The sequence below is a fragment of the Arachis hypogaea genome, chromosome 15, assembly GCF_003086295.3.
Source record: "Arachis hypogaea cultivar Tifrunner chromosome 15, arahy.Tifrunner.gnm2.J5K5, whole genome shotgun sequence".
Lineage (NCBI taxonomy): Eukaryota > Viridiplantae > Streptophyta > Magnoliopsida > Fabales > Fabaceae > Arachis > Arachis hypogaea.
The window spans coordinates 70,770,509-70,782,622 of NC_092050.1; the positions used below are offsets into that span (position 1 = coordinate 70,770,509).

General features: G+C 39.5%; 1 non-coding gene across 1 annotated transcript; it reads right to left on the reverse strand.

The window, feature by feature from the left end:
• Positions 1 to 3,048: 3,048 nt before the first annotated feature.
• Positions 3,049 to 3,156, reverse strand: LOC112753887 (small nucleolar RNA R71). Its single transcript, XR_003178249.1, has one exon. It is a non-coding gene; the product is annotated as a small nucleolar RNA R71 (small nucleolar RNA).
• Between the last annotated feature and the right edge of the window lie 8,958 nt (positions 3,157 to 12,114).

Sequence of the window (12,114 nt, forward strand, 5' to 3'; positions counted from 1 at the left end):
GATTGAATGACTGTGACGAACTTCAAACTCGTGAGTGCTAGGCGTAGTGACAGACGCAAAAGGAGGGTGAATCCTATTCCAGTATGATCGAGAACCTCAGATGATTAGCCGTGCTGTGACAGAGCATTTGGACCATTTTCACAAGAGGATAGGATGCAGCCATTGACAAGGGTGATGCCTCCAGACGATTAGCCATGCAGTGACAGCGCATCGGACCATTTTCCAGAGAGGATTAAAAGTAGCCATTGACAACGGTGATGTCCTTACATAAAGCCAGCCATGGAAAGGAGTAAGATTGATTGGATGAAGATAGCAGGAAAGCAGAGGTTCAGAGGAACGAATGCATCTCTATGCGCTTGTCTGAAATTCTCACCAATGATTTACATAAGTATTTCTATCCTTATTTTATTATATATTTTCGAAAACTCCATAACTATTTTATATCCGCCTGACTGAGATCTACAAGGTGACCATAGCTTGCTTCATACCAACAATCTCCGTGGGATCGACCTTTACTCACGTAAGGTTTATTACTTGGACGACCCAGTGCACTTGCTGGTTAGTTGTATCGAAGTTGTGAATGAAAAACAATTTATTAAGACGTGCGTACAGAGTTTCTGGCACCGTTGCCTGAGATCACAATTTCGTGCACCAAGTTTTTGGCGACGTTGCCGGGGATTGTTCGAGTTTGGACAACTGACGGTTCACCTTGTTGCTCAGATTAGGTGATTTTCTTTTTGTTTTGTTTTCAAAAATTTTTCAAAAATCTTTCAAAAAAATTTTCTCCTTTGTTTTCGAAAAAAATTTTAAAAAAAAAATGTTTTCAAAAATATATTTTTCTTCAGAATTTTTAAGAATGAATTCTAGTGTTTCATGATGATTTGTTGAATCCTGGCTAGCTGTGAAGCCATGTCCAAATTCCTTTGGACTGAGGATTCAACTAATCACTTCAGTGCATGTAATTACATACTAAAGCTTGGCTGGCTATTAAGCCATGTCTAACCCTCGGATTGGAGCTTTAGACTAAGAATACAAGATTCCTGGAATTCATATTGAAAATTTTGGAATCCTTATTCTTCTTTTTCAAATAATTTTCGAAAAATATAAAACAAAAATCCAAAAAAAAAATAAAAAAATAAAAAAAATCATAAAAATCAAAAAATATTTCATGTTTCTTGTTTGAGTCTTGAGTCAAGTTGAAAGTTTGGTGTCAATTGCATATTCATCTTGCATTTTTTGAAAAATTCATGCATTCATAGTGTTCTTCATGATCTTCAAGTTGTTCTTGGTAAGTCTTCTTGTTTGATCTTGATGTTTTCTTGTTTTGCATCTTTTCTTGTTTTGCATATGCATTCTTGCATCCATAGAGTCTAAACATGAAAGATTTCTAAGTTTGGTGTCTTGCATGTTTTCTTTGCATATAAAAATTTTCAAAAATATGTTCTTGGTGTTCATCTTGACATTCAAAGTGTTCTTGGTATTCATCTTAACATTCATATCATTCTTACATGCATTCATTGTTTTGATCTAAAAAAATTTTCATGCATTGCATCATTTTGTTGTTTTTCTCTCTCATAAAAAAAAATTCAAAAATCAAAAAAATATCTTTCCCTTTTTCACTCATAAATTTCGAAAATTTGAGTTGACTTTTTCAAAACTTTTTAAAATCTAGTTGTTTTTATGAGTCAAATCAAAATTTTCAATTTAAAAATCCTATCTTTTTCAAAATCTTTTTCAAAAATCAAATCTTTTTCATTTTTCTTAGTTATTTTCGAAAATTTTAAAAATATTTTTCAAAAATATTTTTCTTATTTTTACCTCATAATTTTCGAAAATAACATCATCAATTAATGTTTTGATTCAAAAATTTCAAGTTTGTTACTTGCTTGTTAAGAAAGATTCAAACTTTGAGTTCTAAAATCATATCTTGTGATTTCTTGTAAATCAAGTCATTAATTGTGATTTTAAAAAAAAAATCAAATCTTTTTTCAAAAACTAATCTCAATCATATCTTTTCAAAAATATCTTCTTATCTTATCTTTTTCAAAAATTTGATTTCAAAATATCTTTTCTAACTTCCTAACTTCTTATCTTTTCAAAATTTGTTTCAACTAACTAACTAACTTTTTGTATGTTTCTTATCTTTTTCAAAACTACCTAACTAACTCTCTCTCTCTAATTTTCGAAAATATCTTCCCTCTTTTTCAAAATTTCTTTTTAACTAACTAATTATTTTAATTTTTTATTTTAATTCTCGAAAATTACTAACCTTTTTCAAAAACTATTTTCGAAAATCACTAACTCTTTTTCAAAAATTATTTTCAAAAATTTTCTCTCTCTCTTATCTCCTTCTATTTATTTATTCATCTACTAACACTTCATCTCACCCAAATTCGAACCCCCTCTTCCATCTGTGTTCGAATTTTTTCTTCTTCTTTTCTTCTACTCACACAGGGACCTCTATACTGTGGTAAAAAGGACCCCTATTATTATTATTTTTCTGTCCCTCTTTTTCATATGAGCAGGAGCAAAGACAAGAACATTCTTGTTGAAGCAGATCCAGAACCTGAAAGGACTCTGAAGAGGAAACTAAGAGAAGCTAAATTACAACAATCCAGCAAGCACCTTTCAGAAATTTTCGAACAGGAAGAGAAGATGGCAGCCAAAAATAATAATGCAAGGAGGATGCTGGGTGACTTTACTGCACCTAATTCCAATTTACATGGAAGAAGCATCTCCATTCCTGCCGTTGGAGCAAACAATTTTGAGCTGAAACCTCAATTAGTTTCTCTGATGCAGCAGAACTGCAAGTTTCATGGACTTCCATCTGAAGATCCTTTTCAGTTTATAACTGAATTCTTGCAGATCTGTGATACTGTTAAGACTAATGGAGTAGATCCTGAAGTCTACAGGCTCATGCTTTTCCCTTTTGCTGTGAGAGACAGAGCTAGAATATGGTTGGATTCTCAACCCAAAGATAGCCTGAACTCTTGGGATAAGCTGGTCAAGGCTTTCTTAGCCAAGTTTTTTCCTCCTCAAAAGCTGAGTAAGCTTAGAGTGGATGTTCAGACCTTCAGACAGAAAGAAGGTGAATCCCTCTATGAAGCTTGGGAGAGATACAAAGAACTGACCAAAAAGTGTCCTTCTGACATGCTTTCAGAATGGACCATCCTGGACATATTCTATGATAGTCTGTTTGAATTAGCTAAAATGTCATTGGATACCTCTGTAGGTGGATCCATTCACTTAAAGAAAATGCCTGCAGAAGCTCAAGAACTCATTAACATGGTTGCTAATAACCAGTTCATGTACACTTCTGAGAGGAATCCTGTGAGTAATGGGACACCTATGAAGAAGGGAGTTCTTGAAATTGATACTCTGAATGCCATATTGGCTCAGAATAAAATATTGACTCAGCAAGTCAATATGATTTCTCAGAGTCTGAATGGAATGCAAGCTGCATCCAACAGTACTCAAGAGGCATCTTCTAAAGAAGAAGCTTATGATCCTGAAAACCCTGCAATAGCAGAGGTGAATTACATGGGTGAACCTTATGGAAACACCTATAACCCCTCATGGAGAAATCACCCAAATCTCTCATGGAAGGATCAACAAAAGCCTCAACAAGGCTTTAATAATGGTGGAAGAAATAGGTTTAACATTAGTAAACCTTTTCCATCATCCACTCAGCAACAGACAGAGAACTCTGAACAAAATACCTCTAATTTAGCAAACTTAGTCTCTGATCTATCTAAGGCCACTATAAGTTTCATGAATGAAACAAGGTCCTCCATTAGAAATTTGCAGGCACAAGTGGGCCAGCTGAGTAAAAGGATCACTGAAATCCCTCCTAGTACTCTCCCAAGCAATACAGAAGAAAATCCAAAAGGAGAGTGCAAGGCCATTGACATAGTTAACACGGCCGAACCTGTAAGGGAGGTTGAGGACATGAATCCCAGTGAGGAAGACCTCCTGGGACGTCCAGTGATCAATAAGGAGCTTCCTTCTGAGGAACCAAAGGAATCTGAGACTCATCTAGAAACCATAGAGATTCCATTGAACCTCCTTATGCCATTCATGAGCTCTGATGAGTATTCCTCTTCTGAAGAAAATGAGGATGTTACTGAAGAGCAAGCTGCCAAATTTCTTGGTGCAATCATGAAGCTGAATGCCAAATTATTTGGTATTGAGACTTGGGAAGATGAACCTCCCTTGTTCACCAATGAACTAAGTGATCTGGATCAACTGACATTGCCTCAGAAGAAACAGGATCCTAGAAAGTTCATAATACCTTGTACCATAGGCAACATGATCTTTGAAAAGGCTCTGTGTGACCTTGGTTCAGGGATAAACCTCATGCCCCTCTCTGTAATAGAGAAACTGGGAATCTTTGGGGTGCAAGCTACTAAAATCTCATTAGAGATGGCAGACAATTCAAGAAAACAGGCTTATGGACAAGTAGAGGACGTGTTAGTAAAGGTTGAAGGCCTTTACATCCCTGCTGATTTCATAGTCCTAGATACTGGGAAGGATGAGGATGAATTCATCATCCTTGGAAGACCCTTCCTAGCCACAGCAAGAGCTGTAATTGATGTTGACAGAGGTGAACTAGTCCTTCAATTGAATAAGGACTCCCTTGAGTTTAAAACTCAAGGACATCCTTCTGTAAACATGGAAAGGAAGCATGAAAAGCTTCTCTCAAAACAGAGTCAACCAGAGCCCCCACAGTCAAGCTCTAAGTTTGGTGTTGGGAGGCCACAACCAAAATCTAAGTTTGGTGTTGAACTTCCATATCCAAACTCTAAGTTTGGTGTTGGGAAGTCTCAACAATGCTCTGAATATCTGTGAGGCTCCATGAGAGCCCACTGTCAAGCTATTGACATTAAAGAAGCGCTTGTTGGGAGGCAACCCAATTTTTATTTAATTATATTTTTTAGTTATATGTCTTTGTAGGTACATGATCATGTGGAGTCACAAAATAAATAAAAAATTTGAAAACGGAATCAAAAACAGCAGAAGAAAAATCACACCCTGGAGGAAGACCTTACTGGCGTTTAAACGCCAGTAAGAAGCATCTGGCTGGCGTTCAATGCCAGAACAGAGCATGGTTCTGGCGCTGAACGCCCAAAATGGGCAGCATCTGGGTGTTTGAACGCCAGAATTGCACCCTGGAGAAGAGCTGGCACTGAACGCCCAGAACAAGCATGGTTCTGGCGTTCAACGCTAGAAATGGGCAACAAATGGGCGTTCAACGCCAAGAACAAGCACCAATCTGGCACTGAACGCCCAGAGTTGTGTGCAAGGGCATTTTGCATGCCTAATTTGGTGCAAGGTTGTAAATCCTTGAACACCTCAGGATCTGTGGATCCCACAAGATCACCTCAAGATCTGTGGACCCCACAGGATCCCCACCTACCTCCACTCACTTCTTCTCACCCCTCTTTCACACCATCCCATAAACACTCTTCCCCAAAACTCTTCACCAATCACCTCAATCTCTCTTCCCTATCACTACTTTACCACTCACATTCATACACCCCACCTACCTTCAAAATTCAAAATCAATTTCCCATCCAACCCACCCTAAATGGCCGAACCTAACCCCCCCTCCCTTCCCTATATAAAGCCCTCTATTCTTCCTCAAATTCACACAACACAACCCTCTCTTCCCCTTCTTGACCGAAACACATCTCCCTCTCCCTCTTCTCCATTTCTTCTTCTTCTTCATCTATTCTTTCTTTTCTTGCTCGAGGGCGAGCAAAATTCTAAGTTTGGTGTGGTAAAAGCATAAGCTTTTTGTTTTTCCATTACCATTGATGGCACCTAAGACCAGAGAATCCTCTAGAAAAGGGAAAGGGAAGACAAAAGCTTCCACCTCCGAGTCATGGGAGATGGAAAGATTCATCTCCAAAGCTCATCAAGACCACTTCTATGATGTTGTGGCCAAGAAGAAGGTGATCCCTGAGGTCCCTTTCAAGCTCAAGAAGAATGAGTATTCGGAAATCCGACATGAAATCCAAAGAAGAGGTTGGGAAGTTCTAACAAAACCCATCCAACAAGTCGGCATCCTAATGGTTCAAGAGTTCTATGCCAATGCATGGATCACTAGGAACCATGATCAAAGTAAGAACCCGGACCCAAAGAATTATCTCACCATGGTTCGGGGGAAATACTTAGATTTTAGTCCGGAAAATGTGAGGTTGGCATTTAACTTGCCTATGATGCAAGGAGATGCACGCCCCTACACTAGAAGGGTCAACTTTAATCAAAGGTTGGACCAAGTCCTCATGGACATATGTGTGGAAGGAGCTCAATGGAAGATTGACTCCAAAGGCAAGCCGGTTCAACTAAGAAGACTGGACCTCAAGCCTGTAGCTAGAGGATGGTTAGAGTTCATACAACGCTCCATCATCCCCACTAGCAACCGATCCGAAGTTACTGTGGATCGGGCCATCATGATTCATAGCATCATGATTGGAGAGGAAGTAGAAGTTCATGAAGTCATCTCCCTTGAACTCTACAAAATAGCCGAAAAGTCCTCCCCCATGGCAAGGCTAGCTTTTCCTCATCTTATTTGCCATCTATGTTACTCAGCTGGAGCTTTCATAGAAGGAGACATTCCCATTGAGGAAAAGAAGCCCATCACTAAGAAAAGGATGGAGCAAGCAAGAGAGCCCATTCATGGAGCTCAAGAGGCGCATGAAGCTCATCACCATGAGATCCCGGAGATGCCTCAAATGCATTTTCCTCCACAAAACTATTAGGAGCAAATCAACACCTCCCTAGGAGAATTAAGTTCCAACATGGGACAATTAAGGGTGGAACATCAAGAGCACTCCATCATCCTTCGTGAAATAAGAGAAGATCAAAAAGCAATGAGGGAGGAGCAACAAAGACAAGGAAGAGACATAGAAGAGCTCAAGGACATCATTGGTTCCTCAAGAAGGAAACGCACCCATCACTAAGGTGGACTCATTCCTTGTTCTTACTTTCTCTGTTTTTCGTTGTCTCTATGTTAAGTGCTTATCTATGTTTGTGTCTTCATTACATGATCATTAGTATTTAGTAACTTTGTCTTAAAGTTATGAATGTCCTATGAATCCATCACCTCTCTTAAATGAAAACTATTTTAATTCAAAAGAACAAGAAGTACATGAGTTTCGAACTTATCATTGAACTTAGTTTAATTATATTGATGTGGTGACAATGCTTCTTGTTTTCTGAATGTATGCTTGAACAATGCATATGTCTTTTGAAGTTGTTGTTTAAGAATGTTAAATATGTTGGCTCTTGAAAGAATGATGACAAGGAGACATGTTATTTGATAATCTGAAAAATCATAAAAATGATTCTTGAAGCAAGAAAAAGCAGCAAAGAACAAATCTTGCAGAAAAAAAGAGAAAAAAATAGGTGAAAAAAAATAGAAAGAAAAAAAAAGCAAGCAGAAAAAGCCAAAAGCTCTTAAAACCAAGAGGCAAGAGCAAAAAGCCAATAACCCTTAAAACCAAAAGGCAAGGGCAAATAAAAAGGATCCCAAGGCTTTGAGCATCAGTGGATAGGAGGGCCCAAAGGAATAAAATACTGGCCTAAGCGGCTAAACCAAGCTGTCCCTAACCATGTGCTTGTGGCGTGTAGGTGTCAAGTGAAAACTTGAGACTGAGCGGTTAAAGTCAAGGTCCAAAGCAAAAGAAGAGTGTGCTTAAGAACCCTGGACACCTCTAATTGGGGACTTTAGCAAAGCTGAGTCACAATCTGAAAAGGTTCACCCAATATGTATCCGGTGGTAATACTGGAAAACAAAGTGCTTAGGGCCACGGCCAAGACTCATAAAATAGCTATGTTCAAGAATTATCATACTGAACTAGGAGAATCAATAACACTATCTGAACTCTGAGTTCCTATAGAAGCCAATCATTCTGAACTTCAATGGATAAAGTGAGATGCCAAAACTATTCAAGAGGAAAAAAGCTACAAGTCCCGCTCATCTGATTGGAGCTATGTTTCATTGATAGTTTGGAATTTATAGTATATTCTCTTCTTTTTATCCTATTTGATTTTTCAGTTGCTTGGGGACAAGCAACAATTTAAGTTTGGTGTTGCGATGAGCGGATAATTTATACGCTTTTTGGCATTATTTTTAGTATGTTTTTAGTAGAATCTAGTTACTTTTAGGGATATTTTCATTAGTTTTTATGTTAAATTCACATTTCTGGACTTTACTATGAGTTTGTGTGTTTTTCTGTGATTTCAGGTATTTTCTGGCTGAAATTGAGGGACTTGAGTAAAAATCAGATTCAGAGGTTGAAGAAGGACTGCTGATGCTGTTAGATTCTGACCTCCCTGCACTCAAAGTAGATTTTCTGGAGCTACATAACTCAAAATGGCGCGCTTCTAATTGCGTTAGAAAGTAGACATCCAGGGCTTTTCAGAAATGTATAATAGCCCATACTTTGAACGAGTTTAGATGACGTAAAAGGGCGTTGAACGCTAGCTCTACGCTGCTGTCTGGAGTTAAACGCCAGAAACAAGTCACAAACCAGAGTTGAACGCCAGAAATATGTTACAACCTGGTGTTCAACTCCAGAAAGAGCCTCTGCACGTATAACACTCAAGCTCAGCCCAAGCACACACCAAGTGGGCCCCGGAAGTGGATTTATGCATCATTTACTTACTTCTGTAAACCCTAATAGTTAGTTTATTATAAATAGGACTTTTTACTATTGTATTAAACATCTTGGGACGTTTCGTTCTTAGACCATGGGGGCTGGCCATTCGGCCATGCCTGAACCTTTCTCTTATGTATTTTCAACGGTAGAGTTTCTACACTCCATAGATTAAGGTGGGGAGCTCAGCTATTCCTCAAAGATTAATGCAAAGTACTACTATTTTTCTATTCAATTCAACTTGTTCCACTTCTAAGATGTTCATTCGCACTTCAACCTGAATGTGATGAACGTGACAATCATCATCATTCCCTATGAACGCGTGCCTGACAACCACTTCCGTTCTACTTTAGATTGAATGAGTATCTCTTGGATCTCTTAATCAGAATCTTCGTGGTATAAGCTGGATTGATGGCGGCATTCATGAGAGTCCGGAAAGTCTAAACCTTGTCTGTGGTATTCCGAGTAGGACTCTGGGATTGAATGACTGTGACAAACTTCAAACTCGCGAGTGCTAGGCGTAGTGACAGACGCAAAAGGAGGGTGAATCCTATTCCAGTATGATCGAGAACCTCAGATGATTAGCCGTGCTGTGACAGAGCATTTGGACCATTTTCACAAGAGGATAGGATGCAGCCATTGACAAGGGTGATGCCTCCAGACGATTAGCCATGCAGTGACAGCGCATCGGACCATTTTCCAGAGAGGATTAAAAGTAGCCATTGACAACGATGATGTCCTTACATAAAGCCATCCATGGAAAGGAGTAAGATTGATTGGATGAAGACAGCAGGAAAGCAGAGGTTCAGAGGAACGAATGCATCTCTATGCGCTTGTCTGAAATTCTCACCAATGATTTACATAAGTATTTCTATCCTTATTTTATTATATATTTTCGAAAACTCCATAACTATTTTATATCCGCCTGACTGAGATCTACAAGGTGACCATAGCTTGCTTCATACCAACAATCTCCGTGGGATCGATCCTTACTCACGTAAGGTTTATTACTTGGACGACCCAGTGCACTTGCTGGTTAGTTGTATCAAAGTTGTGAATGAAAAACAATTTATTAAGACGTGCGTACAGAGTTTCTGGCGCCGTTGCCTAAGATCACAATTTCATGCACCAGGACTACAGTGATTCCTCCCTTTTTTGGGATAACTTGTACAGGGCTGATCCATGGGCTGTCTGAGATCGGATAGATCACTCCTCTTTGCCACAACTTCATGACTTCTTTCTGTACCACTTCCTTCATGACTGGGTTCAGCTTTCTTTGGGGTTGAATGGATGGTTTGGCATCATCTTCCAACAGTATCTTATGCATACATATGGCCGAATTGATTCCCTTCAAGTCAGCAAGGGTCCATCCTATGGCATCTTTGTGCCTTTTCAATACTTGGAGTAGCTCTTCCTCTTGTTCTTGGCTGAGGGATGAATTTATGATCACTGGATAACTTTCATTTTCTCCTAGATATGCATACTTGAGAGTGGGTGGCAGTGCCTTTAGTTCAAGTTTGGGTGCTTCTTTCTTTCCATTCTTCTCCTCTATTGTGCACTGAGCTTGAACCTCTGCTATTGCAGCTTCTTCACTTGATGTTGATTCCTCCTCTTCTATTAACCCTTCAAGTTCTTCTTCTTCAAAAGTCTCTTGTACTACATCTTCCAGTGAGTCCAACCTCATACATTCTCCCAATGGTTCCTGTGGGTAGTTCATGGCCTTGAACACATTGATCATCATTGTTTCATTGTGTAGTCTAAGGGTAAGTTCGCCCTTTTGGACATCGATGACAGCTCCGGCAGTAGCTAAGAATGGCCTACCCAAGATGATAGAAGCCTTAGCTCCTTCCTTCATGTCTAACACTACAAAGTCTGCTGGAAAGATAAAGTCTCCTACCTTCACTAGCAAGTCTTCCACTATGCCGTGAGAAAACTTGAATGATCGGTCTGCCAGTTGTAAGGCCATTTTTGTTGGTTTGGCCTCCTCAATCTTCATCTTTCTCATCATAGCTACAGACATCAGATTTATGCTGGCTCCTAAATCACATAGAGCATTCTCCACTGTTATTTCTCCTATAATACAAGGAATCTGGAAGCTCCCAGGATCCTTCAATTTCTGGGACAATTTATGCTGAATGATGGCACTGCATTCCTCGGTTAGTATCACAGTATCGTTGTTCTTCCAGCTTCTCTTCTTGGTCATCAACTCCTTCAAGAACTTGGTATAGAGCGGCATTTGCTCTATTGCTTCAACAAAAGGTATGTTAATTTGCAATTTCTTGAAGATTTCTAAAAATCTGGAGAACTGGCTGTCATCCCCCTTCTTTCTCAATTGTTGAGGATATGAGACTTTCGGAACATATGGCTTCAGTTCTTCTTCCTTTTGATGTGAGTTGGAGGTGGGGACTTGAACTTCATCTTGTTCCTCCTTTCTTCCAATTGAATCTTTCTCTTGTGGTTGCTTGGAAGTCTCCTTCAATTCCTTCCCACTTCTGAGGGTGATAGCTTGACACTCCTCCCTTGGCCTTGACTCAATGTTGCTGCAAAAGTCATGGCCAGGAGCTTGCTAAAATAGATAGCCAATTTGTGTCTCAAGTTTCTTGATGGTAGCATCTTGATTTTGCATGTTGGATCGCACTTCCTCTCGGAACACCTTACTATCTTGGATCTCCTTACATATGCCTTCAAGTAGAGTTTAAATCCTTGAGAGTCTTTCTTCAGATGATGGAGAGTTGAGATTGGAAGGATGATAAGGGCCATTTTGACTTTGGTATGGATGCTGAGAAGTGTTGTTAGGTGGGTGTTGATATGTCCTCTGTGTGGAGTGTTGGTGAGCTGCATTGTTGTTGGGGTTGTGGCGTCTCTGATCTTGGCCTTGATCCTGTTGGTTTCCCAACCCAAAGTTTGGGTGGTTCCTCCAACCGGGATTATATGTTTTGGAGTATGGGTCATGGTGCTGCCTAGATGAATTTCCAATGTAGTTGGCTTGTTCCTGATCACCCTCTGCTTCTTCATTCACTCCTTCTTGAGCTGCTGCTGAGGTGGTGATTGCTGCCACTTGATTCCTCTCCATCTTTTTGGTAAGGTTAGCTAACTGCTTAGTAATAAGCTTGTTTTGAGCTAGCAGTGCATCCACATTGTTCAGCTCCATCACTCCTCTAGTGTTGCCTCTTTCAGAAGCATAGAAGTAGTCATTCTCTGCTACAGTCTCAATGACATCTATGGCTTCTTCAATGGTCTTCTTCTTGTTCAGAGATCCCCCGGATGAGTGGTCTACTGCCTTCTTTGATTCATACGAAAGGCCTTCATAGAAAATATGCAACTGTACCCATTCATTGAACATATCTGGTGGGCATCTTCTTGTCAGGTCCTTAAACTTCTCCCATGCTTCATATAGAGTCTCACCATCTTGTTGCCTGAAGGTTTGTACCTCAGCTCTCAGCCAGTTAAT